This window comes from Solanum stenotomum, chromosome 4 (genome assembly GCF_019186545.1).
Source record: "Solanum stenotomum isolate F172 chromosome 4, ASM1918654v1, whole genome shotgun sequence".
In the NCBI taxonomy this organism is placed as follows: Eukaryota; Viridiplantae; Streptophyta; class Magnoliopsida; order Solanales; family Solanaceae; genus Solanum; species Solanum stenotomum.
Genome location: NC_064285.1, coordinates 46,323,222 through 46,350,496, shown reverse-complemented (window position 1 = coordinate 46,350,496; position 27,275 = coordinate 46,323,222). Strand labels below are relative to the sequence as shown.

The 27,275-nt window shown below is 38.4% G+C and overlaps 1 protein-coding gene across 1 annotated transcript in view; it reads left to right on the top strand.

Annotated features, from left to right (window-relative positions):
* LOC125861708 (fatty acid amide hydrolase-like) overlaps positions 1-27,275 on the top strand; it is a 334,554-nt gene that overhangs the window by 163,287 nt on the left and 143,992 nt on the right. The gene's annotated exons all lie outside the window — the stretch shown is intronic.

Below are 27,275 nucleotides of genomic sequence, written 5' to 3'. Positions count from 1 at the left end.
CCCACCAAAAAAAAAAGCAATGTCCTCAATGCAAAATGAATGATATGCTGGGAGGATGAGATATAAACTCCCCCTAATAGGCTACGCCTTTGGATAACTCTCATCTGGAGTCTCTAGTGGAGAAGCCTCAAGTGGGGCATCTATTCCCGGCATAGGATCACGGGAGGCTACAAGAACGACTTGGCTTGGGCATTAGTGCCCATCTTAGCAATGGGAAATTTGGGGGAGTTTGGAGTAACTCCATTGGACCCAACAACTGAAGTCTCTCGGAGAGACCTCTCTAGGGTTGCCTGAATGATAATCTCATCGGTATCCTTAGCCCACTCCTCATCCTCAACATCCTCATCTACAACGACCTCAGGTATAGAAGAAGAAAGTGTAACATTGGGAATCTCATGTGCAGGAGCAGCAACAACTGATAGGGAAACATTTCCCCAGAGTTTAGAGATGTCCGTGGACTGAATTTGGACCACCTCAGCCCTCAACGTGGAACCCTCAACCCTAAGGGTGTCCAAAGTACTGTAGCTACCCGCAGTCTTCTCCAACACCTCTATCCTTGGAGTAAAATCATCTATTCTCAAATTTTGGCCCTCAGCCGTCTTCTCACACTTTACCACTCGCTCAAACAGAGAAGACAAGGCATTCTGGATAGCCTGGTCAATGAGCGTGGGAACGTTCTTCTCAACACTGGCAACTCTAACATCTGCTGATCGGGCAAGACTTCCCATCCGGTATATTAGTTCCTGGGTCAAAGGATGACGGGCCACTAGAGAGGGGGGGAGGCCTCACACTAGCAGTGGATACCATAAGACCAACATCAAATGAGGGAGTAGGAATACCTGCCTATTCTACAAAAGGAGCAGGTGTGCTAGTCTCTGGAGTCAAGGTCGCTGGGTCAACCCATGAAGTAGAGTCTGGTGGTGGAAAATTCCTTTGAGCTGCATCATCTCTTAGAAATTCAGCCTCGATCCTTCGAATATCACTAGAGGAGACTGGTGTGATCCTGACATAATTTTTTACTAGAAAGGGGACTCTAGCTTTCTTGCATAGCTGGGTAATGAGTACCGAAAAGGGAAGAGAGGTCTGCTCCTATCTGGCTCGCATTAATATCTCTTCCACAATGATCTCACCCACATCAATTTTCTCCCTCTCAATGATAGAACCCACTAATACGACCTTTGGATGCCTGAGTATAGACTCATTTTGGGATGACATCACATTGTTACTAATAAATCTAAATCAGTACCTCACCACTATGCTCAGGTCCTTTTTTTCTATTTTAGCACATCTAACCATCTAAGATGATGCAGACTCGCTTGATATTAGAGGGGAAATATAGTCTTTCAACTGATCCAAAGGTGTAGCCATCCGAGTCTTATATTCGTCAATTAGATTGTTCGGGGAGCCCAATGCATCATTAATCACAATGCTATGATACTGCACCATATTTCCTCGGACTTCTATTTCATCCACCGTCTTCCCAAAAGTCCATTTCCCCTTCTTTAGTAATGCCTTTGCATAAGCATCGTAGAACTCTCGTAGCCTTTTGGGTATGTATTGTTACCTGACTCTTGTGAACTGTTCCAGCTTGTGGAATTTGATTGTTCTCCATATTTTGGGGTATTTACTCATAGACCCATCAGTGGAAACTCGGTGACCCTCCAAAATTGTGCGTTCCCCATCCACCTTGAGACTGTTCAAAGCTCTCGGAGCTATAATTGGGAGACCACGCAAAGCAGGGTTGGCGTCTTAAGCCTGTGACACCAACTTTGAACGGATATTCACATGTTTTTTGGAAATATGCTTCCGCTCCTTTTTACCCCCACTTGTAAGTGTCGGAGGGTTGGTTTTATGAGTGTTTGAAGCCTCAGAAGGCTCATTGATTAAGAGACCCTTTTGTTTCTTTTGAGGATGAGGAGGCAGAGAAGACTCCCCGTCTGACTCAGTGTCGGAGTGGACCATATTCTTACCATTTGTTCTCGCCATCTCCTGATTTGTACACATTAAATCACAATACTTGTGAAGGTTAGTTGAAATCGAAAGCAGTTTCAATCAAACCTGAAAATAGTTCTGAGGCTCGCCTAATGGGAAGGCGTATTGCCTAACAGGATCAACGAGCTCCGATGAGCTTGCTTATTTGACTAGCAATACAACTCTAAGGTATCAGACATACAAAGCGGAGTCAATACCAACACGATGATTCACCGAATTGGTCTCAGTGGACTAAGACAAGTCCGTCGAAACTGATAGTGCAAAAGGGAAAAACAGAGGCATCAATGACGATATCCTCTCCCACTCGGCAATTCACCAAATGAGTTCGGCAGACTAAGACAAGCCCGTCGAATGGGACAGTACCCAAGGCCATGCATAAACTCTAGAAGGCGAGTTGAGTCTTACTCGACGATTCACCTATCTTCCTTGGCAAGCTAAGACAAGCTTTCTGAACATGAGTCTTCGGCCCAATTTCTATTTTTCAAATTCAAATCCAACATTCACAATAAATATGAGTTTCCCCCAACAATTACTATCCATCTATATGGTTTTCTATCCACGGGTACTCAAATTTCTCCCAATTTCTCACTAAGTGTTGCTCTAATTGAGGATTTACCCTTAAGAAAGTAGTCACCTTGTCTATCATCGGGAAAAAATCATGCAATGGGTCAAAACTGAGCTACTCAAACTTCACTTGCATTCAAGTAAACACAGACCGAACAATTATATTGACTAAATTTGGCATTCTAACCAACACAATCACAATTCTCCATTTATATAAGCATTTACGGTCAAAATCACATAGGTACAGTTCAAATTCAACAAAATGATGTTACCCAACGAAATTAAACACTTAATCTCAGTTACAAGGCTCAAGCCCAAACCCTATATGCAATCTAAACTCAAAATCAATAATGAGAAGTCGAAAAACCAGCCTTTTTGCCGAAAACAAACAAGAAATTTAGAAATATGGGTTGGGTTGACTCGAGATCCAAACAAATTCACTCCTAGCATTTTCAACACACTCACACTAGACACAAAATCTCAAAATGCACAATGTAAGAGAGGGGAAATGAAAACGCTCTGACAATTGAAGTGTCTTGATTTTTGAATTTAAGAATAACCTTGGGTCTTTTATACCAGGCCCGTTCAGTGCACTCACTAACGTCGCTAACGGGTTTGGCGTATCTCCATATGGACCTTAAGCACACCGAACCTGATGGAGTCTAAAAAATGTACTTCGGCGAATCACCCTTTGGAGTTCTGATCGCCGATCTTGATAGTGCACTTTTCCATCTTTTCGTGCTCAAAGGGTAGATTGGAATCATTCCACCTAGTACTTTTGGTGGATCACCCTTTAGGTTATGGCCTCGCCCAATATACCTTTATCAATTTTCACTCTTTTTTCCACCTGCACTCAAACACACGTTATTTGAAAGCAGTAAAATGAAAGTAAAGACTTGGGTGTCCTCCCAAGAAGTCCCTTATTTAATGTCATGGTAGGACATAGTCCTCAAAAGTCAACTATCATTTTTGTGGTTTGAGATGGTATCACTAGGCAAAGTTCCCTTTTGACTTGGATTTAGATGAGTGGCAATTTGACCCAGTTGGGTCTCCACATGCTTAATCAAGACTGAATATGAAGTCACCATTTGGGTTAAAGTGGAGAAGCCATTTTTAAATCCTTCAACACCTTATTGAATCCTTCAACCTTGCTATAGATCATCACAAGCATGTCTTCTGTCTTACTTCCTTCTAGACTATCTGGATCTTTTGGGCGTGGACGATCATGAGGAGGCACATATCTATCTTTGTCTACCTCTCTGTCTGTCTGTCTAATTTCGACCCCTCCAATCTTTCCAACCACTATCTCTATCCTTGTTCCAACCTTGGTTCCCACCTTGATGTTAATAATTGTTGTGAGAACCCCCTACTTGATTTCCAAAGTATTGAACCTCTTCACTATATAATACCTCAAATTTGGCATCATCTGGACACAACCCACTGTTTATTCCAACCATATTTTCTAACTTAGTTCCACCTCCCATGACATATTTAGATAGCAAATTGATTTGGGTCATTATTTTGGCCATGTTTTCATCTCTTTCACACTTGTTGAAGGGGTGCTCAGTCTTCTCTTGTGTGTCATACTCGGTTGACCTTAGTCATATCATCTAACAACAATGCCGCTACATCATAAGGTTCTCTCATTAATCCATCATGAACCAAGTGATCATCCACACTTTTATTTACTGAGTCAAGGCTACAATAAAAGTATTGCAGCAACAAATCATCCGGAATGCCATGCGTTAGACATTGCAAGAGTAACTTCTTGAACCTTAGCCATGTTTCCTGCAATGTCTCCCCTCCAAGAGTTTGGAAATTCCATATTTAGAGATGAAATTAAACCATCATTGAGGGTGGTAAGAATCGTTCCAAGAACACCTTTTCTAGTTCATCCCACAGATTAATATAATCAGTTGGTAGCTTTGCCAACCATCTTGTAGCTTCCCTTGTTATGGAAAACGGAAATAGTCTCAACCTTATGGAATCTTGGGAGATATTCTTGAACACAAATGGTACACACCTCCTCAAAATTCCTAAGGTTCTCATTGGGATCCTCATGAGATAGGCCCTCGAAAATTATTTTCATCTAGAGCAATTGGATCATAGTACCGGTGATGTGAAACACCGTCCTCTCGATTATAGGAGGTATTCAAATTGCTCCTATTCTTTGAATTATATTAATGGGCATTTCCTTCAAGTCATCCATATTATCATTTTGACCATAGTGACTATCATTGTCGCTCCAATGGTAACTTGTCTTGTCAACCTACAAATCAGCCGACAACAACACAAAGCAACAACTTTACTACAAATAAACCAAATTAAAATCTAATTTCTCAATTTGAATTCTAAACTACCGCACCTTGGCAGCGACACCATTTTTGATTACGCTCAAATCACTCTTCAAAACCAATAAAAAAGGTGAGCGATCATAGTAAGTAAAAACCCAACAAAGAGTCGAGGTAGAATCCCACGGGGAACGGTGTATCATAGAGAATTCTTTATAGAGAAATTAGAATTTTAAATCAGCTAATTTGGAATAATAAGAACAAATGGGTGGACGGTACCACCAAGTTACTATAAAGCTTTTGTTATCACTTATTGCAATTAAACTAAGATTTAAACGAAATCAAGAACTAACAAGCAATCTAAGGGTGCGCGGATTAGAAATCAATATCATATAGAAGTAAATGTTCTACTCTACAATGATATTCATACATGCATAGGCAAAGTCATGTTCAATGATGCTAATCATCTTTCGATCTCAAAGCATATACGCCTAGATTTTCCTTTTGGTCTTATCTTATGCCAATTCTTAACTACCCAATACCTTACTCTATCCCCTCTTTCAAGAACAGGGCAACTAGATCTAACCCATAACCTCTCTTTCAAGCATGTCAAGAACATCAAATCTAAATTTCTAGTATTGAACTAATTACCCACTCCAATTAATCTCTTTCGAGCAACAATCGGAGATCAGAAGTAGGAATTAAGTTAGAAACCTGAAACATTAAGTTAACCCCATGATAATTAGACCAAACTCATGCAAGAACAACAACAAAACAAAGCATAACACAATACCCAGTACATTAAATTGACACCCAACTCCATTAGAGCACCCCTAGATTTTAGGGTTTTAGACACCCATCACAAAAAGTAAATAGATTATAACTTTCGTAAAAGTAGCCATTGGTAACTTGAAAGCAAACAATTAAGAGTAAACCTACTTTGGATTAACCCTAAGAAGACTAGAAAAAGTGTTCTAAAAAGTAAAATGTTCTCTCTCAAAACTTTCTTCCGAACTCAATTGTTCAACACTTTACTCGAACTCCCTTAAAACTCTAACCATTGGGCCATTTACATTTTCCCAAAATTTGGCCCAAAAATCCACTTCTCGACCAAATCAGCGACATTAGTTTGGCTCGCCTAACTCACTCGGTGAATCTCCCTTCATTCACCAGCTCACCTTCGTGATGCTCTAGGATTCAAGTGTTTGAACCTCAGTTGGTAAACTCAATTTAGTCAGCCTTTCTTGTTCAACGCATCACCGAATACCACCGTAGTTTGCCTTTCGAGCATTAGATCTTTTCCTTGCACACTGTTAGATTAGGTGATATGCTTTAGGTCCACCTTTCGCATTCTACGGGTCACCTTCTCTATAGGAGTTCACCAACCCTTGTGGACAAAAGTGCTATGCACTGTTAGATTGGGTGAGGTCTTATTTAGTTAGCGATCCACCCTTCATGGTAGGAAATCAACAGTGTTTATTTTGCACTTCTTTTGCATTTTTGGCCATTCTTTCAAGCTTCAGTCCATGCCTTTGACAATTGCCTTCATAACTTCAAATCATCAACATTTGATTAGAAAAAGGACAAAGTTAGGCATTGAGGGCACCAATTATTGACCTAAATTGAACTAAGTGAGTGCAAATCTACCACTCATTAAAAGTGCGGGGGAATACGGTTCAGTTTCATGCTGGTGAGGTTAACACAATACTACGCACCCCTTCTACTCATGCTAATACTTGCCTCATCCGGATGCATCGGGATCTGGATGCCTTGAAGGGATGGTTAGCCCCATTTATATGTGATGATTCGTCTCCCTCTTAGATGAATGAAGGTGCGAGGATAGAGAAAAAGGACCTTAACATTATAGGTTGGTATTGGTTTTGGATTATAATCAACAACATCATGCCATCCCAGAATGAATCAATCCTCCGGCATCCCAAGACAGTGCTAGTGGGAGCTATCATTGACAAGGATGAGATCAATGTCAGCACTATCATTGCTGAGGAATTGTTGTTATGGGCTATACAAGAGCAAACCTCTCTCATGTTCCTAGTTCTTATCACTCAGCTGTGCGAGAGAGAATGTGTTCCCTTTTAGGGGAAATCTGATGTGAGGATCACACCAACCTCTTCCAGTGACATCAGAAGGATTGAGGCTAATTATTTACTAGACGATGTATCTCGAAGGAAGCCGCCACCACCAAATACTATGCCCGCAGTTGATCCACAAAATCTAGATGCTAAGGACATCACACCTACTCTTTTTGTGGAGCAGGCACGTATATCTGCACTTTCTACTGTGCCTTCAGTTTCTACTGCTCCTGCTAGTACTTATTCTGTTTATGTTGCTTCTATGCCTACCCCCACTCCTATCACCCTTACCCCTTGACCTAGGCATTTATTTATCAGATGAGTAGTCTTGTTCGATTGGCGGATGTTAAATCCATGAGGGTTGAGAATGACATGCCAGACTTATTGATAGGGCAATTGAGTTGGCCTTGGCTCTTTTGAGAGACAAGGTGACTAGGTGTGAGGGGTTAGTGGAGTCCCATGGTGTGAGGTTGGATAACCTCATTACGTGACTAGAGGCCTAGGCGAAAACCAGGGGTAGTTTTGGTGCATTAGACACCATGAGGGGTTATTTTGCTTTTTTTTGAGCGGATGTGACTTAGTTGCAGTCTAAAGACTTCTCGATACTATGGAGAGAGGTTCCCCTACCAGATTCACCTGCCTTTGAGCCACCATCGAAGTTCAGCAGTTAGCCTACTTCCAGTGTGCAGCTTGAGATAGCTGTGACTGTTGATATTGCTGATGAGGATGTTGAGAGGGACGATGATGATTTGGCCAAGGAGACAGATGAGGAGGAGCTGAGGAACATGGGATTTCACAGACTCTTACAGAGTTGCAGGAGACCGAGGAGGTCATTGATCAGGCGACCCTGGAGAGATCCCTTCGGGAGACTTCAACGGTTGGTACTAGTGCAGTCTCTTTAGACTCCACTATTCCTCTGAGTATGGTGACAACTACTGAGGCTCTAGTTGATGCTGCCTTGCTGCCTCCAGTGATTCTATTTATAGGCATTGATGCCTTAAATGATGGTTCCCTTTCGGATACTCCAGATGAGAGTGCTCCACAATCTTAGCCTGTCAATGGGGCCCTCTTATTCTGCCTCCCGTACTTTTTATATTTGTAACGAGGACATTGCTTATTTTTTTGGTGGGGTGAGGGCCTTTGAGCCAATATTCTCCTTTTTGCTTTGTATTTTGTTAATTTTAGTTTTGAATGATTATATTAGTTTACTTTTGTTTATATTTTTCAACCCCCATGAGTTTTGAAAATCGTGAAATGCTTGAAGTTTTAATTGATATGATTCAAGGATCGATTGTGTTCAATATGGATGTCTTAAATAGTACTCATGATGAGCATGATGTATTTTGTTGGTGTTCCGAAAATGAAATCCATGTGTTTGAGCTTTTGAGCGATCTCTTTGAATCTTTTGTTGACCCATTGTGTTTTGATGTGAGCCTTGCAATTAACATTGCACATACACTTTTGATCTTTTCAGGATATGCTAAATGAGTGTATTTCGAAGTGTCATGTGTGGCGAGGTCTTACTTGAAAGCATTTGTGTGGAGTCCTAGAATTTGCCTTGTTAGTCTAATTGTTTAAATATTGGTAAATGCGAGGCATGATCTAGGGCATTAATTCAAAGAGGGAACCCAAATATCCATAATCTTTTGAGACTACATTGTGAGGGTGTGCATCCATTTTGGCACCATTTGAGCCTAACCCATTTGTTGACAAAAACAAAGGAAAGTCTCTTGAGACAAATTATCCCTACCTTCTAACAAGTTCGCCGACTTAAGTTCAAAAACTTAAAGCCTAAAGAAAGATAAGGTGAGCTAAGGAGCAAACAATGATCCACTGAATGTGCTCGGCGAGCACGACTAATGTCGCCAAAATAGGCACGTAGTGAATTTTTGGCCAAATTTTGGGAAACTATAAAAAGCCCATAGGAGAGAGAAAGAAGGTCCCAAAAATATTTCTAGAGATTAGTTTTAACACTTTTTTTCTAGAGTTTTAGAGTGAAATACTTTACTTTGTGAAGAACACTTTTAGTTTTGGGGTTTTCAACTTTGCTCTTAATTTGTACAATTTGAAATTGAATTCAAAGTGGGTGTTGCTTATAATTTCTTAATTTCATGTCAGCATGGATTTTTTCATGAAAGGTATGATTTCTCTACATTTTCTGATGGGTGGATAAAACCTCAAAGTCTAGGGGTGCAATTATGGGGTTGAATGTTTATTTAATGTAGTGGGTATTATGTTATGCTTTGGTTTATTGCTTTTCATACATGGATTTGGATTAATTATCATGGGGTTAATTTATGGGTTAAGGTTACAAACTTAATCCCTACTTCCGATCTCTGATTGATGCGTGAAAGAGATTGATTGGAGTAAGTAATTAATTCGATACTTGCAATTTAAGTTTGATATATGTAATTTGCTTGAAAACGATATTATGGGTCGGATCTATTTTCCCTAATTTTGCATCACAATATAGAATACTGTAAGGTATTGACTTGTTTAGTTATACACATAGATGAGATCGAAAGGAGATTCTATGAACTGATGCTATGAGATCGAACGAAGATTAGTGTCATTGAAGATTGCCCAACCTATCCTTGAGTTTTCAATACTATAGAACAACACAATTACCCCTATGTGACATCAATTTCCAATACCCACACCCCTAGATTACTTGTTAATTATTTGAATTTCTAAATTTTTTGTTTAATTGTGACATTGATAACAAAACCTTTTTCGTAAGTTTGGTGGAATCATCCACCCATTGTTCTTATTGCTACAAATGAATTGATTTACATTCCAAATTTCTTGATAGAATTTTCTGCACTATATCAGTCTCTGTGGGATTCGACCCCGACTCTTAGTATGATATTTTTTATTAACTACGACCGCTCACTCTTTGGATTTGTTTTAGAGAGTAGTTAGAGTGTTATCAACATGCTGGCTTTTATCAAAATATTATCAAAGACTTCTCCAAGATGGTGCACCCATTATGCAAGTTACTTGAGAGGGATACAAAGTTTGAGTTTGATGGAGCTTGTTTGAATCCGTTTGAAGAGTTGAAGGAGAAGTTGATTTCTAAACCTATCATTATTTCACTAGATCGGGGACAACCATTTGAAGTTATGTGTGATGCCAATTGGGTGGTGCTTGGCGTAGTGTTAGGGAAAATGTTTGAGAAGATTCTTCATCATATATAATATGCTAGCAAAGCCCTCAATGTTTCTCAAAGGAACTATAGTGTCACTGAACAAGAATTAATTGTTGTAATTTTTGCATTCGAGAAATTTAAATCCCACTTGCTTGAAACCAAAGTCATTGTGCACACTGATCATGTTGCATCAATGTATCTTATGGAAAAGAAGGATGTTAAACCAATATTGATTCGTTGGGTGCTATTATTGCAAGAATTTGACTTCAGCGCGAAAGATAGAAAAAAGACTGAATATCAAGTTGTTGATCACTTGTTCTGGCTACCTCATATGATCTTATCCCTTGGTTCGTAGATATTGCTTATTACTTAGTGAGTGATGTGGTACCTTCGGATTTGTCTTTTCACTAAAGAAGGAAATTCATGTCTGATTTAAAAAAGTTTTTATGGGAAGAGCCATACCTGTTTTGTGTCTACATCGATGGGATTATTCGTCATTGCGTACCAAAAATTGAGATGATGAGTATTTTAGAATCCTGCCATCCATCTCTTGTGGGTGGTCATCATAGTGGTATCCATACTACCTACAAAATCTTGCAATGTGGGTATTACTGTCCTACCCTTTACCAAGATGCTCATGATTTCACCAAGTCTTGTGATCATTATCAGTGATGGAGGTTTTTAATTTTGTAATAAGTTGTTCAATGTGTTGCTTGAGAAGTATGGTGTTTGACATAGCGTAGTAACTCCCTACCATTCACACTCTAGTGGGAAAGTAGAAGTTTTGAATAGAGAAATCAAGCAAAGACTGTGAATGCACACATAATAAATTGGTCGAGAAATCTTGATGACACATTATGGACCTATCAGACTGCATTCAAGACTCCCATATGTATGTTTCCTTACCAACTTGTGTTTGAGAAGTCTTGTCACCTATCTATAGAGCTAGAGCATATTAGCCATGTGGGCACTCAAAGTTAAATCTAGATTGGTATGCTGTGTAAAATCTGAGGTTGAATGAGATAAATGAACTTGATGAGTTTCGCCTTCAAGCGTATGAAAGTTCAGCCTTATACAAAGAAACAATGAAGAAGTACCATGACCAAAAGATTGAAAAGCAGGAATTTGCACCCGAAGTTTTGGCCCTTCTCTTAGATTCAAAGTTACACTTGTTCCCTGCCAAAGTCAAGTCAAAATAGATTGAACCGTACAAGTATTCTCATATGAAGCGGTTGAATTAGAGAACTATCAGGGAGCGAGGTTTAAAGTAAATAAGCAAAGGATAAAGCACTACATGGGAAATGAAGAAGAAGTCAATGTGATTGAAAATTGGGCTCTTGATGAAGTTAGAGTAATCAAGACCCTGCATCGTGTCATGACGTTAAATCCATCGCAACTTAGGAGGCAACCCAAGATATGTAGTTTTTTTTTTTCATTTTTCTCTTTTTAGTTTTGTTTTTTATAGTCTAGTTTAGGCATAATTAAAATCCATGTCAATATAGTTTTAAAAAAAGAGCAAAAGAAAGGCATAATGGTTGTTACATGTGCAAGAACGAAAGAAAATCTGGAAAACTTTAAGTGCATAGGAGTCCTACGGATGGGTTCTATGTCATAGAAAACATTACAAACCGTAGGCCCGACTTGTAGAACCATCGATGAATGAGAATCATTAAGGACTTGTTTTACGAGTTCCACTTATGAGTGGTAGTTCATTTGACAAATCGTATATGACAGCCATAGAAACCTAAGTCTCAATACAGCTGAAGCTTTAGGTCTACGAGTGCACTTTAGAAAATTCTACAGTCAGTAGTCTATACTCGTAAACTCTAGGTATGTTTACTTAAATCCTCAAAGTGTTGACTCGACTTACCAAAGCCTTCTATTGATCGTCAAAAGTCCTAAAGTTTGTAGATGGGATTTCGGAAGACCCAGTAAATTTAAATGAGCAAGACTAGACTAGCGACACTTTTAAATTAAATTCTTCGCCCATTTCCCTTCCCTCTCAACCAGGACAAACCCTCAAACTACTCCTCCAACCGTTTCCATTCCCTTACCCAATCATTAATACCCCACAATTCCATTATCATCATCTTCTCAACCTTCAAATTTCCCATTTCCATATATCTCATCTCCACAGTGTTGCGGGTTGCAGTAAGAAGAAAGCATAAAAGTTATGTGAGTTGTTTTAATTGTTCAAAACACACTCACACAACCTAATTTCACAAATCAAGGTAAGGACACAAATTCTCAATTACTAATTTTTGTGTTGAAATTAAGTTAAACTTGACCTAGGGTTGAATATTTTTTCTATTGATCGAATTGTTAGACTAAACCCTAGGAATGATAGTTATTTTTTAGTGTACTATTACAGTCTTATCAAACCGATGGTTTGTCGAGGGCACATTTGATATATACCAACAGGACATCCACCAAAATGCCCATATCAAGAACAGTCGGCCAATTACAAAGAAGCAACAAGTACTTATCAATAGTCTTCACACTGCACCAAAAGTACATGCCAGGCAACACAGATTTGACCAGATGGCTGATCCCCAGGAAAATATAGCTCAACCATGGTCCATGAGTTCTATGTTTCCTACGCGGGAACGGTAACTAAGGACTTGACACAAAAAGACAAAGAACTTGAGCATCCTTCGCATCTGACTACCCTAGTTTGGGACATCCCATTTGATTTATCCGAGCACATAGTCTTACGATTCCTCCATGGACAAGCTTTTGAGAAGACTGCCTCCACGACTGAGTTCTATTGTCAGACTAAGACAATATGTGTGTTGACACCCAATTTTGACCGATCTATAACCTTTTTGAATGCTATTCAATTAAACATGTGTTTTTAAAATATATTTCGAGCTTAAAATTTTAATTGATTTTGTCTAGAAAATATCTTTTTATCATGCTTGATTTATATAAATTATTGTAATTATTATTTAATTATCGATAGTTAAACTCAAAATAATTACTTTATTTAAATACTTTAAAATCTTAGATATGTTTGATTATATGAAAATAATTTTAACATGTTTCATATTTTATTAATTGAATAGCATTTTTTCTTAAATTTCCTTTAAATCATTTAAATGTTAGCCTATATTATTCCAATTCCTTTCAATTCTAGCCACTTCAATTCAAATTCATTTCAATTTTAGCCTTTTGCATTTTTTCAATTTTAGCCTATCTCTTCCCAATTTCAGATCATTAATTGACTTCTAATCTGAGCCGTTCATTCCTCATAGTCATAACAAGATTAAATCTCAGCCTTACATCTTATTGAAATCAAGGGTCCGGATCCATCCAAGCTTTTATTTCCTATCCTAACCTAAAAAGAGCTCAAACCCTAAAAAATATTCACTCTCCTTCTCTCCTCCCAAATCAGCCGCCTCCTCCATCTCTCCGCCTCCACTTCGCCGGTAAGGATGGCCACCACGCAGTCCGGTGGCAACCTCCTCTCTCTCGTCTCACTCTTCATCTTTCTCTTTGGGGCCGCCGCATCTCTCTCGCTGACTAAGACGAGCCAAGCAGCAGCAGCACCCGGTGAAGTGCACGCCACCAGCGTCCAGCAGCACCTCCGACCGGCGAGAGCTCCTCAGTGAGCAGCCGTGAAAGTCACCAGCAACAGCAGCAACCAGACAACGCCACCAGCAAGCCTCTTCGCCTCTTCTCTCTGGTCCGCCAGCAGCCAAGATGACAGCAACACATGCAGCAACTCCGACCGGTGAAGCCACCGGACAGTAGCAAACAACTCCGGCCCCGCAGTAGCATTGGATGTCAAGTTTATTAAAGACGGATCTTTACAGATCCGTCCAAGTAAGTTTCAATTTAATTTTTGGTCTTTTATTTTTATCTTTGTCTATTGTTAGATGATTGTTTTGAGAATCCGAGTCTTACCTGATCGGCTTGATTTCGTTTATTGCCCCGTTGACCCAATCAATGCTTGATTTCGTATTGTGATTATATGTTGGTTTGTGTTTATTACTTAGCATAAATCTTGCATTTTGCTTTAATATTCTGGGTATATAGTGATACTAGCATGTTTATCCTTGATTACTGCTGCCAAATCTAGATATAGTGTATAATCTTTAAATATTGTGGAATGACTTTTGTTAATTCGACTTAATAATAAAAGTTTGATTCTCGGAATATAATCTTTTGGCTCTTGATCAGCTTGTTTAACTTTCTAGCCTAGCTTGGTTGAAATATTATGGTGCCCTTATGTGCGATATAAAATGCCGAAGAGTTCCCTGTTTGCTTTGATATTGATCTCAATCAATGCCTTAATCTTGTCAAAATATCTTTACCCTCATTTAGTTGTTTCCTTTACGTAATAGAATATTTGATTAATTTGTGTCCAAATATTTATTTGCCATAAAAAAAATAAAAATAAAAGTGTTTTCCTTGCTGATTTTAGCCCTTTGTCATGCTAATTGATTTTAAAATTGACCAAAAGTGTTAAAGGACGCCTTAATACTTGCTATGCTAGGTTGACTTGCTAATCATAACTAACTAATTTAATAATTATGATTGACTCCTCTAATTTTAGTAATCTTTAATAATGATTGGTTTAAATATGGATGATTTTGTTCGCATGCTTGCTGGAAATTGATTCATTCTCTTATTGAAACTTGGTCAAATCTTGTTTACTTGTTCTATCTTTGGTTAAGTCATTAATCTAATTGGCTGAGTTAGGGGTATCTACAATATGATTACTTTCACACCTTGAATGTATCCCTTTTGTCTGATCTTATGCGGTGTGATCTAATTGGCTTTCCTTAATTACCTAATGCTTCCCCTTAATTAAAATAAAGCGGTTTGCTTAGTTATTTCGTATTTTTGGTAAAAAGATTCTGCTGGTTGGTACCCTTCTTGGTAAGGAAACATAGTCTCCCTTAATTGCTCCTTATTGAATATTCTTTTCCTTATTTGTGCACTCCTCTCTACTATATAAAGAGAACCTCTTCTTAGTATTTGAATGGACTTTAACCATCAGAAAAAACACACTACTGACGGTTGAACACACCTATATATTTTTCAACACTTGCACATTCTAAGAAGAACATAAAAATATTCTCTATTCTAAAGATTTAAAAATTGGGTGAACATTCCAAGAGTCTCTCTACTTGTTTTTGCTGTGTTCGGGTCTAATATAGAATCAAATTGGGTCTTCATTGTTGATAAACTTTTTGTATAATCGGTTAGTACTACTTCATTAGTTTAATTTTTACCTTGCATCTGTTAATTTTGTGTATGAACAAATAAAGGGAAACATCCGAATTAGTTCTCTTCACCTTTTCTCCTATGTGATATATTATGAGTGGTTCGCTTAAATAATTGTGGGTCTACATGTACATGAATAATACTTTATTATGCATATTTACTTTTATATGTATCTGGTGTTTGTTCTTTTATTTTAGCAGGATCTTGATCTAAAGGTTCAAGATTTAGAAGAGTTGCCAAACAAGCCGAATTTACTCAATTTATATTTATTTATTTATTTTGTATATTATTATTTTTGTAATAATTTGTATAAACTCCTAACTCTAACTCTATATATATAAAATATAACTTGGGGGGATCGTCTAAGGGGGGAGGGGACTACCTGCTACTTGCTCATCTTATTGTTATATGTTAGAAAGCATGCGTATAGGAGTTTTTTGTAATATATTTTATTATGCTTGTCGATTTGGTGTCATCAACTTAATTTAAAATAATAATAATGAGTTTATTACTTGTTTTTAGTTCTCCATTATTTGTTCACTGCAAAATAAAAAATAAAAATAAGTAATAAATAAAATAAATTTGTGTTGAGCATGTGGAATGTCTGAACTTCTTAAAATGTGCTTAGAATTTAAGCTACTCGATATAATAAAATGAATAATGCATGATTATTGTCTTAATTTATTTTTACAAGAATTCTGCCATTTTAAAAATATGTCAATAGGGATTTAAATAATTTTATAACATTTATTTGAGTGTAGTATTTATGCATATAGGTTTAAATCGTTCTAATACATGCCTAAGAAAATAAATCTCAACTTGTGCACTTAGATACCATGCCTATAGGAGTTAGATAATTCTTAATACATTATTTGGGTGTAAAAATTATGCATAGAGGTTTCAAGTGACTTCTCTTTTCTTATCTAGAAATCATGCCTATAGGACGAGCAATAAATTTGATGATGTTAACTAATTAGTTTGAGTAATTTTTGCATTTAATAAATTAAATTCTAATTAATCGATTAATAAATTTCAGCATGATCATTTGGATGGCATGTCTGTAGGCTTTTAATAATTTCAGCATATTGAGTAACAAAATAGCATGCTGTGATATGCTGTTCTGCTATATAATTTACTTTTGTGGCCGCTTAGAATAGACTAACTAATTTTTTAGCACGTAAAATAATTAAACTACAATTTTTATGGGCGCTACTGTTTTTGTGATACATTAAGTTCTAACACTTATGATAAAATCAATATTGCCCTCTATGCATACTAATTTGCTCAACATAGTCAATTCTGCATCGTAATCATTTGCTCTTCAACCTAAAATAAGCTACTGATCGTTTCAAGCATATAATAAATTGATTGCCACTTGAAATAAATTTCTATTAATTAAAATCTGCATTTCTGTAATGATTTTTTGCTACCTTTACATCAATCTAATAAGCTCTGTTGCACTTACGATAATTCTCTGCCCTTTAATATTAATTAATTTTATATATACTTGTATGTTCATACACTCAGCATGTGACCTTTTCACCTTTTGTGTTTGCTATCATGTTAATTAAAATCTAGAGGCCAGTATGAGACTTTATGTGTTAAATGTTCGTCCAAATTGTTTGACTTGGCGTCTAGGTGGGCCTATTATATTTTATCTTTGTCTAAATCCACCATAATAGTAGTCCAATGCCTCTTGGACCTTAAGCGGGGATGCTAGACACCTTTTAGAGACGAAAAGCATGCGGTGGTAGGGTAGGGGTAGTTTAGGCCCTATGAAGATGATGACATCGACTCGGTTTAAATGACAAACCTTGGTTTTGTCTGTCCCTACGAGAAACCGACCGAAATAAGAAAGTCGAGTGCTGATCCTAAAGTCCTTCAGAGTCTCCCTTTCCTCTGTTCCTTTATTTGTTTATTATTATATTTGTTTGGGGTAGCTTCAATAAAAAAATAAAAATTGTTTATTTTATCTAATTGTGCAAATTTCTATCCCCTCGCTCATCTCTTTATTTATTGTGTAATATTTATTTATTAAGTTATCACTTAGTCTCGCATGCCTATCTAATTAACTTAAAATAATTAAAGTGGCCTTAATTGCTTAATACTGTTGTCACCTAGTTTTCGCATGCTTAATTAATTAAATAAATAATTAAATTAATTTTAATTGTTTAATATTAGTTATCACCTAGCAATCATGTTTAATAAATAACCAATAAATGAAGTGACCTTAAATGCTACTTGTAACCCCCCACATATTGCATGAGATACGGCCGGGACCCACATTTGTGGACCTCGAGGGATGCCTAACACCTTCCCCTCGAGGTAATTTGAACCCTTACCCGATCTCTGGTTCGTTGACCTTAGCTAGACTTAGTTAGGTTAGATAGGTGCCCTAACGCGCCTTAATTCGTTAGGTGGCGACTCTTCAATCACCCAAAGCCCAAAAGAGTTGTTAGGTTGTGCACCAAAACCCGTTTTGCGAAAAATGGGGTGCGACAATGTGATAAAAATGCTATGAAGGATGCAACGTAAAATCAAGACCTGCTGAGATGGGTAATTAGATACATAGCAGAGTAGGGAGTTGACATATATTTGGTCCACAATGCAGTCCCGATCAAAAAGGCCTTACTCTACTTTGCGACCAAGTTTTGGTGGTCCATTATTTATGCTCGACTATAACCTACCATGGTGAATACCTACCTAACCTTAGATTGGGCAGTGATGGTGGCGTGTTGGATGGCTGAGTATGAGATCGATTTCAGCTGCTTCTTGATTGTTGAGATTCATGAGTGGGCATTTAGGAAGACTACTACTCTACTTTTCCTTGTTTGATCTTTTGCTTGTGTAGGGAGTATACCATACCATGATTGATGTAGTTGAAACACTAATAGAGATGACCAGGACAGTGGATATAGACTGATTAGGGATGCGTCCAACTCGGATCACCACGATGAAGTTCTTAGTTCAGCATGTCGGAAATGAATGAGGTGCCTACTTCAAAGCAGACTGGGGAGAGTTATGTTCCAGAGCAGGCTCTCACTACTACTCAGCCGATAGAGGTTGCTGCTACCTCTACATATGCACCATCCACTAGTACACCTCGTGCCCAACCTTCTAAATCTAGTATCATCATAGTTTCAACTAATAGACTTCCTAGGTTGGGCAGTGACAGATTCACACTAAGGCTCAGATGACTCAATTACTTCAACATCTTAGACCATGGGTCAGTACAATGGTTGAAAAGTCTGAGATACAAATGTGGGATGCAATGGTGGAGCAAAACTGTGATCAATAGCAAAAAATTGATCCATATGAGCTCAATATTCTAAACCAACCCCAGCCTACCCCGAGTATTGATCTACAACATTTCCTGATGGTGTTAGATCAACTCCGAGATAAGGTGACTACACTAGCTGCTACTCCACCACCACCACCATGTAGTCCCTCACACCCAAACCCTATAGATGAGGTTTTAATAGCTTTATTTGGTCATGAGGACACTTCACATGTGGTTGGAAAGCACACCTAATCTGATGCTGACATTGGAGATGAGGCAAATGGGAGAGACAGCAAAAAGGAGCGGTGTGCAGTCGAGATAGCCCGATGTTAGTCCATTCAAGCTGAGGAGGCAAGATTCGAGAGTGAAATGATCCTAAAAGTTCTTAAAAATGTGCTTCGGAAGTTACCGGAAACTTGTTTAGCTATATATATAAAAAATAAAATTTCATTTCATTTTTCGAAAATCTGACTTCATATTTTTGTTTAGGGGGTCAAATTGAGTGGGAAATGGGTCTAACCCAAATTTTAGAGCAACCGTATCAAAATCCGAAATTTCCAAGTGAAGCCTTTTTCGAGGGTCTACTTTGGAGGGTCATATCTCCTAGCACACAAATAATTGGGTGGCCCATAACATATCCATGGAAAGCCCTTTGAGTTAGCTACCTAACGCACTTCGTTTCACCTCATTCGGAGTTCGGACGAAGAAGTTATGCCCATTTTCGTAAAATCTGTCCGGCAGGAAATGCAATTTCCAGTGAGCGTTTTTACTGTTCACCCGCCTCATTTTTTTTTCTAAGTGTTGGACCATTTTTCCAAAGGGCATATGTTATTTCCTATATACCATTAGTTCAATTCCCATCTCTAAAACATTTCCCAAAACACCTCTCCCATACTTAGACACATTTTCTCTCAAGTTCTCTCAAGAACCCTAATCCAAAACCTTCCTCAAGATTGAAGAGACTCTTGCTCCAAGTTCCAAGCTTCCATTGAAGACACTCTCAAGACCTTCATAAGAACTCAAGGTATGTGGTGTTGAACTCATGGGTCCTTCCACCCATAGTGCCTAGACTCTATTCTACTCACTAATTCATGGTTTAAGTTAAGATTCATAAATTAGTCTTGTTCTTTGTAATAATTTCCTGCACATTGAATTTTAAACATGAAAAGTGATTGTTTTGAGCATGTTGTGACTCTAGAACTTGAATCTAAATTTGGAATGGATGTGGAGATTTTCATGTGGTATTGTGGGTGTTAAAAGGTGTTGTTGTAGGTTGTTCACTGGTTTGGCTGCATAATTACTACCCTATTTTCCATGCTCTTTGATTCCATTACATGCCTTCAAGGTGTTTGACAAAATGTCCAACTATGGAGAATTGATGAATCGATGCTTTAAAGCTTGAGTTATGAGATGTATGGCAATCCAGAGATGTGTTGATGACAAACTAAGCTTGTGTATATGTTCATTCCATACGTGAGATTGCATTAGAGCCTAATGGGAATTTCCTATATAAAGTGTTGCATGACCATGCCCGGTCCGGGGGAAAAGAACCCAACAACCATGTGAGAGGTTTATATCTCACCACCTAGGATGCTTGGGGTGTGACCAACATCAACCATGTGAGAGGTTTATATCTCACCACCTAGGATGCTTGGGGTGTGACCAACATCAACCATGTGAGAGGTTTATATCTCACCACCTAGGATGCTTGGGGTGTGACCAACATCAACCATGTGAGGGGTTTATACCTTGCCACCAGGGTGTCCGGGTGTGAACGGCATCCCCCATCCTAAGTTGGGGTTATAGATTGGTTGGATCATGCATACACATATGATATCTACTATTAGTATAGATTTACTTAAACATGTTTTGACTTCACTTTGATCATGCATCCTCATATTGTTATTCATAATGCCTATGAAACTATTTCTTGTATTTCGATTGTGTCCTTGTCTATTGTTGTGTTGCACCCCGCATACTTAGTACATTCCAAGTACTAACGCATATTTTGCCTACATGATGTCACCATGTAGGGACCGGAGCTACTCTTGATCCTTCTCTCCATTCACGTGGCTAGTACGGTGCTTATCCGAGTTTGTTGGTGAGTCCTCAATGATTCGAGGGCTATGTTATGTTTCCTACTCCTATGTTTTGAGACTTTAGCTTGCAATTGTATTTTGACTATGAGGGGAGCCGGTAGTATGTCATGGCCCCCGTCCTATCTATGTATGTAGAGGTGTGCGTTGGACAAGTATTTTGTAAATGAGCTTGACTCTTGTTCTATGATGTCATTTTGAAATGGTTTGCCCTTAGTCCCTATTTCCCGTTAATTAATGTTGAATGTACTTCCGCGACCGATGAAGTGTGATGACAAGTTTGAGAGGCTTGTTTGGGGTTCCTTCGGGTTCCTCATTCGCCATGTCACGTCTAGGCCCTAGGCTTGGGTCGTGACAGAGAGAGTTAGGCAACTAACCGGTTGGATCTTTGAGCTTAGGAGGCACTACGATAGTGTTCCCTAGATTGATCTTGAGGTACCTAGGTCTACACTATTGGGACCTCAGGTCTCTGGTCAGTACGTTGGCACTTAGTCCCCACATGTTTGTCTTCACCCTATGTATTACATTTTTTTAGTGCATTGAGGGCATTGCATAGTTTTCATGTGGGTTGGGGATGAATTAATTGTGGGTGGGGATGAATTGATTATGAGTGTCTGGTGAAGTCTTAATAGCCCTGACACTCAGATCTTTCCTTAGGGTTTTCTTGTCTGTTTTTCCTCCAAGGACCTATTAAATTTTTGTTGAACGTTCGACATGTTTAGGATGTAAATTGTGAAAGTAGACTAGAAGTAAAAGCATGATGGCAATGTTGATGAAAAATGATATCCCTTCAAAAATTTTGATTTGTGTTATGTTTGTGTTACTAATAAGTCGACTATGTAAGATCTTTGTATGACATGATAGGATCAAATAGGATAACATGACTTAAGGTGAAGTATGAACCAAATACATTGACAGTTGATGATAAAAAGATGCTCCATGTGTGTGTGAGGTTATTGTTCATTCGTTTAGTATGTGTCTGTTGACACCCCATTTTGACTAACCTATAACCCTTTTTGAATTGCTATTTGCTTAAATATGTGTTTTTAAAACCTCTTTCTTTTATGAATTGTTTAAATTTATATTTAATGTTATCTAAATAATTATATATTGTAACATTCATAATTTATAAAATTATTATTATTTTATTAGTATTATGTCACGACCCAATTTTTTAGGTCATGATGCCACCTACTACACCCCGCCAGTAGGTAAGCCTAACCCTTACCCCGGAGCCATAAGCAACAAACTACCAAACGGAAGCCAACAAGAAGAAGCAAGAGCTTAGAACAAGAAGACAGAGGATAATCAACAAAAGCAATACATGAACTATCCCAAGACCTGGCGTTAATTAGTAGTTAAGCATCTAATCCAAAATAGGAGTACAAGGCTTTTGCAAATACAAGACAAGTACACGATGTCTCTAAATACCATATAAAGACTAAGCCTTGCCAAAAAAGGTGGAAATCGGTAGCTCTAGATGCTGAGATCTCACCCTAATCTCCAAAACTCCAACCTGCTCCATACGGCTCTAAATCAACGACAATAACTCAACTGCAATCAACAGGAGCTGAAGTGTAGTATGAGAACAAAAAAAGGTACTCAATAGGCAACAGACGACTAAGATCAAAAGATAACAAAATCATAAACAACAAGCAATACGGAAAGCATAGCACAAGCAACTAAAAAGAAGATACTAAAGTAGACAAGCAATAAATAATATAAATAGGAAACAAGGGATAAGAAGATTAGTCAAGAATGTACCTGGAACACAAACTAACAACCTAATCACAAGAAACTAAGATATCAAGTCAACTACCCAGGTTGAGGAGGACAACCACAATTATAAAGTCAAAACCTACCAGGTTACAGTAAAATAATAGTAGAGAACATAATATAGTCAAACATTAACCTAATCAAACCCCTATAAGCCCGAAAAGTCCAAACAACAAACATTACCTAACCGGCCTCCATAAACCAGAGGGTACAATCAACTAACAAGTATATTGGTGATAGGCAATGCATATGAATGTAGGATAAGCAGTAGAACAATCAGTGACCATCTGAAACCACAACCATAAGGCTCCAGTAAACTCCCAGCCCAACTAACAAGAGTGATAAATCAATCTAGGCCGCCCAACCAGTAAATCCACTCCTAGTGGCGTAAATCGCCTAGCTAGCAAGAGTGACCCGGGGGCATGTCGACTTTGAAGAGGATCTCATGCAAATCAGGGCCGCCCAACTAAACAGTAAACTCACAGCCCAACCAGTAAGGATAATCCGGGGGGGCGTAAGTAAGACCAAAAGCATGCGAGAAAGGGCATCGATGTACGAGGTAGTAAAGTGAAAACTGAGCACATCCCAGATGCCTCAAATATCTCAAGTAGGAAGGAGCACATCCCTGCTGCCTCTTAATCTCAAAAATCAATAAGTCAAGTGATCCAGATTGTATGACTCATGTTAAAACTAATTTAGAATATAATCGATTAAATAATTATTTCAACATTAAAGGTAAATATTCCAATGCATGAACCGGGGTCGTACCACAAATCTTTGAGAATGAACATATAATGTAATGCATGCCATGACCAACATTCAAACAAAGCACTCCAATTCAAATAATTATACAACCAATGAAACCATGCTACCAAAGCAGATAGTATTGACCTGGGATCCAACTAGTTCTCACTTACGACCTTGGGCCCAACACTATAATCATAAGCTCAATAAGGATACAACATGCCCACCGCTAATCAACAAGCAAAGGGATCAAAAATAGAGTTCAAATCAATCAAAAGAGGAACAAATTAAAGGGACAATGCCTTGCCGCAATCACAATGCTCCAGTTGAAGACTGAGCACAACTAGGACCAACCCACAGTTATGATGAGCCACCAAGGTCACAAACATCAACACAATGAGAATGACCCAAAACAATCCCTAAAGGGAGCAAATACGAGGCGATAAAAACAACCTAAAGCATCTAATGTCCAACTTAGTCTAAGGCTACCATGAATCAATCCTAACAAGGATAAGTAAGGTCATCTATACCACAAGCGAAGTCACAACCTAAAGTAAGGATCCAGACACTTACAATAAGCCCAAGGTTCCTATGGAATAAAAAAATGATGGAATAACAAGAGGAAAGCTAAATACCTTGAAATTACCATCCAAAATTACATGAAATATATACTAGGTATTAACTAAAAATCTCAATCACGAAATAGACTAAAGCCTACCGTAAAGCTGAACACAAGTGCTTCAAATCCACCATATACGAGCTATCCTTTTTCGATATGCTTCTGAACACCATCACACAATCAAATTAATGATCACAACATCATTACAAAGGTTTTGACACTAAAATCACAACAATTAGAAATAAACCCAAAATTGAGTCAAAATAGGAATGTGGGACCCGCATTGGGAATCCCAAAATTGACTCCGTAAAAAGGTCCTAAACACCTAACTGACCTTGTGTACCAAAATTGAACACAATCTGAGTCCCAAAAATAACAAACACAACACATGCAAATAGTTCACAAATTAAGCACCCAAAAGAGAAGGGGTAGTAGCTTCGAGTTCAAATTCACCTCAAAGGGAGGTTCACCAGCACAATTCCATAACTCCACCATGTAGCCACAACCTCCACCATCATAGTGGACTTCGAATAACCTCAATAGGAGTTGAAATGAGGGAGTAACTTTTTGAAAATAAGGATTGAACCTGCAATTTCACTATATAGCTAACAGAAATTAGGTTGCTAAAAGGCTATTTCTAGTCGCTAAAAGTCAATTATTTGGTTGCTAAAAGCCTGCACAAGATATTAACATTTCAGCTGGTTTGCTTACAATTTGAATTCTCCGACGGTGTGCCCCAGATTCATTCAAAACCCCATGTGCGCGAATGAAATCTAGTTCCCCATCGAATTCGGCATTCCGACTCAAAGGAACTTTCAAAACTTTCATCCAAGGCCATTTTGACAAAAAGTGGGTCCCATACCCAAGTTCTGTTTTAAGTTAAAAAACCACAACAAGGCTCAAAATGAGACCAGAAGCCTTGGGAACCAAACAAAAGGTCGTTCTAGACCAAACTTGACCTTCCAGAGCTAAGCACGCTGACATAATTTTCACCCGAGCATGTTTACCAAGAATGTTGATCAAAGTCAACCCTTGGTTTAAGATTCAAAGTTAAAATTCCTAACAGCACAAACTCACACCAGAAGTCTCGAGACCCAAGAGTAAAATGGCCCTTCCAGAGATGAAAAAAATGTTAGAATTACATTCTGAGACCGTCTTCCTAAACTTTTGACCTAATTCACCCATTAAAGTTTGAAAGGCTCCAAAATACGAAAACTTGCACAAAATCGAAACGAATGACTTGACGACCGAGCTATAAGTCCCAACAAGTCACAAATGACTTTTGGTCACTATATGAAAGCTCTAAATGCTAAAATGATTGGAAAAACGAAGAAAATGATCTGGAGGGTCATTACAACATCCACTACTAAGAAAAATTTCTAACGCGAAAGGAAAGGATATGCACAACTTGAAGGCACAAAAAGACGAGAATATTGAGTGTGCATACTCTGCCAGAACCTCAAAAACCTCTCGGATCAAACAATGACATCATAGATCTTAGGCTAAGAGGAAAATCCTCAAATTCACTTCAAAACAACAATAAATTCTCTTAATCCATTTTGGTGTCCAATTCTCACTGAATTGTACTAAACTTGCCTAAAAGCACCAGATTGATTTGAATAGCCTAGCACCATACCAAAACCACAAAATAGAGCAACTACAAGACCATGTCAGATGAAACCCAACTCCTACATCAAAAAAATAACCTTATGCTCCACATCTACTATCTTCTAACCACCAATAGCATTCTACCGATCCTTAGCTATCGTGAAAATCTCCAGCACCAATTGAAACATTCTTACAAGCTACCACAACATCAACCTCAGAAGAACAAAAGACGTCTCCTGAACCTCAAGGAACGACAACTGCCTTGACAAGGAACTCAGCCTAGGGTAAAGCCCCAAAATCCATTTCTCACCCTAAAAAGCAATAAACCCATTTAAAACACAACCTTCTAAATCTTACCACACTAATCCAAATGACAACCATCCTGTGAATGTCAAGGTAGCACTGAGCCCCTCTCTATCAACCTACTACAACCAAAGGAACTTCTTAAACACCGACACAAGCCCACAAACTGCTCTGCCACCACAAATCAGAGCCAAACACTCCATCCTAAGGGAAACCAAGTCGGCAGGCGACGTATCAACATAGTCAACTGGCAAGTAGTGGCCCAAGGGTACCTACCCCATCACGAACAATGCAAGCTACTAAACATGATAAAATTAAACCACGTATCCTAAACTAGAGCAAACTCATAAATTTTATGAATTACCATGACCCTATCCTAAAGATGATTCTTCTTAGCAAGTTTCCATTTCTCAACAGGGCTAACGCCTGAAACCACCAATGAACACCACCACTTTGACTGTAAATCATACACCGGCCTCGAGGGCTATCAACACAACAACAAAGAACCAACACACCAGCTAGTCCAGGCACAACAAAGGATCACACCTCCAACTTTCAGCTAGCCATAACCAACCTCCAAGACCATAAGAAGTGGATGAATTCAAATAGCCAAACGAGCAAAAACACAACTCTGTATTCGAGAAAAGACTAAGGAAAAGGGATAAAGCAACCAAAAAGGACTACCACAATTAAAAAAGGCTAACTACCCAACACACAACACCGATAAGTAGCAATTTCCCAACTACTACTCAAAAAAGGACAACTCACAACTAAGCCAACTAGAACCTACAACACATAAAACTCAAATCAGACAAAGTTGGTCTAGCCACCTATCAAACAAGGATTGACATCACAGCAAAAACACACAACAAGGGTGGTAAAAAGGGAAACCATTATCCCAAGGCCATAATAGTAATAGGACTATCAAGGAAAATGCACGAGGGGCTACCCATCTACTACTCCCAATCGAAGAAACACAACCTAGTCAATCCACTACTAAAATAAATTAACTACAGGGGCAAAACAAATATACAATCCTTAAATCAAGCTGCCATAATAAGCCAACGATAGATAATAAGAAAAATAAATATGAATAGGCATGAAAACCCCAAATCAAACAAAGTAAGAACCAAAGGAATAAACCATAAAATCACATCCCAAGAAGGAATACATGAAGCCTCGACCTCTGACTGGCCTGTACAAGCATAGAACAATCTGTGTCGGACCTTAACCTAAAAACTGATGTAGTAATGGAAACATCAAAGGCACCACATCTAATCAAAAGAGCTAAAGATCCATAAGACTGATCTAGATGAATACCTCTCATTATGATCCCATGCTAGGGACAATTGTAGGCTGATGAACAAGCTCCCTAGAGGTACACACTTACTAAACTATACAAAGAGTTGTTGGTCCTTGAGGACTTACAACACAATCCTCAAATGATCTGTATGCTTGTCTCCACTCTTTGATTAGATCAAGATGTCATCAATGAACACAATCACAAACATATCAATGTAATGTCTAAACAT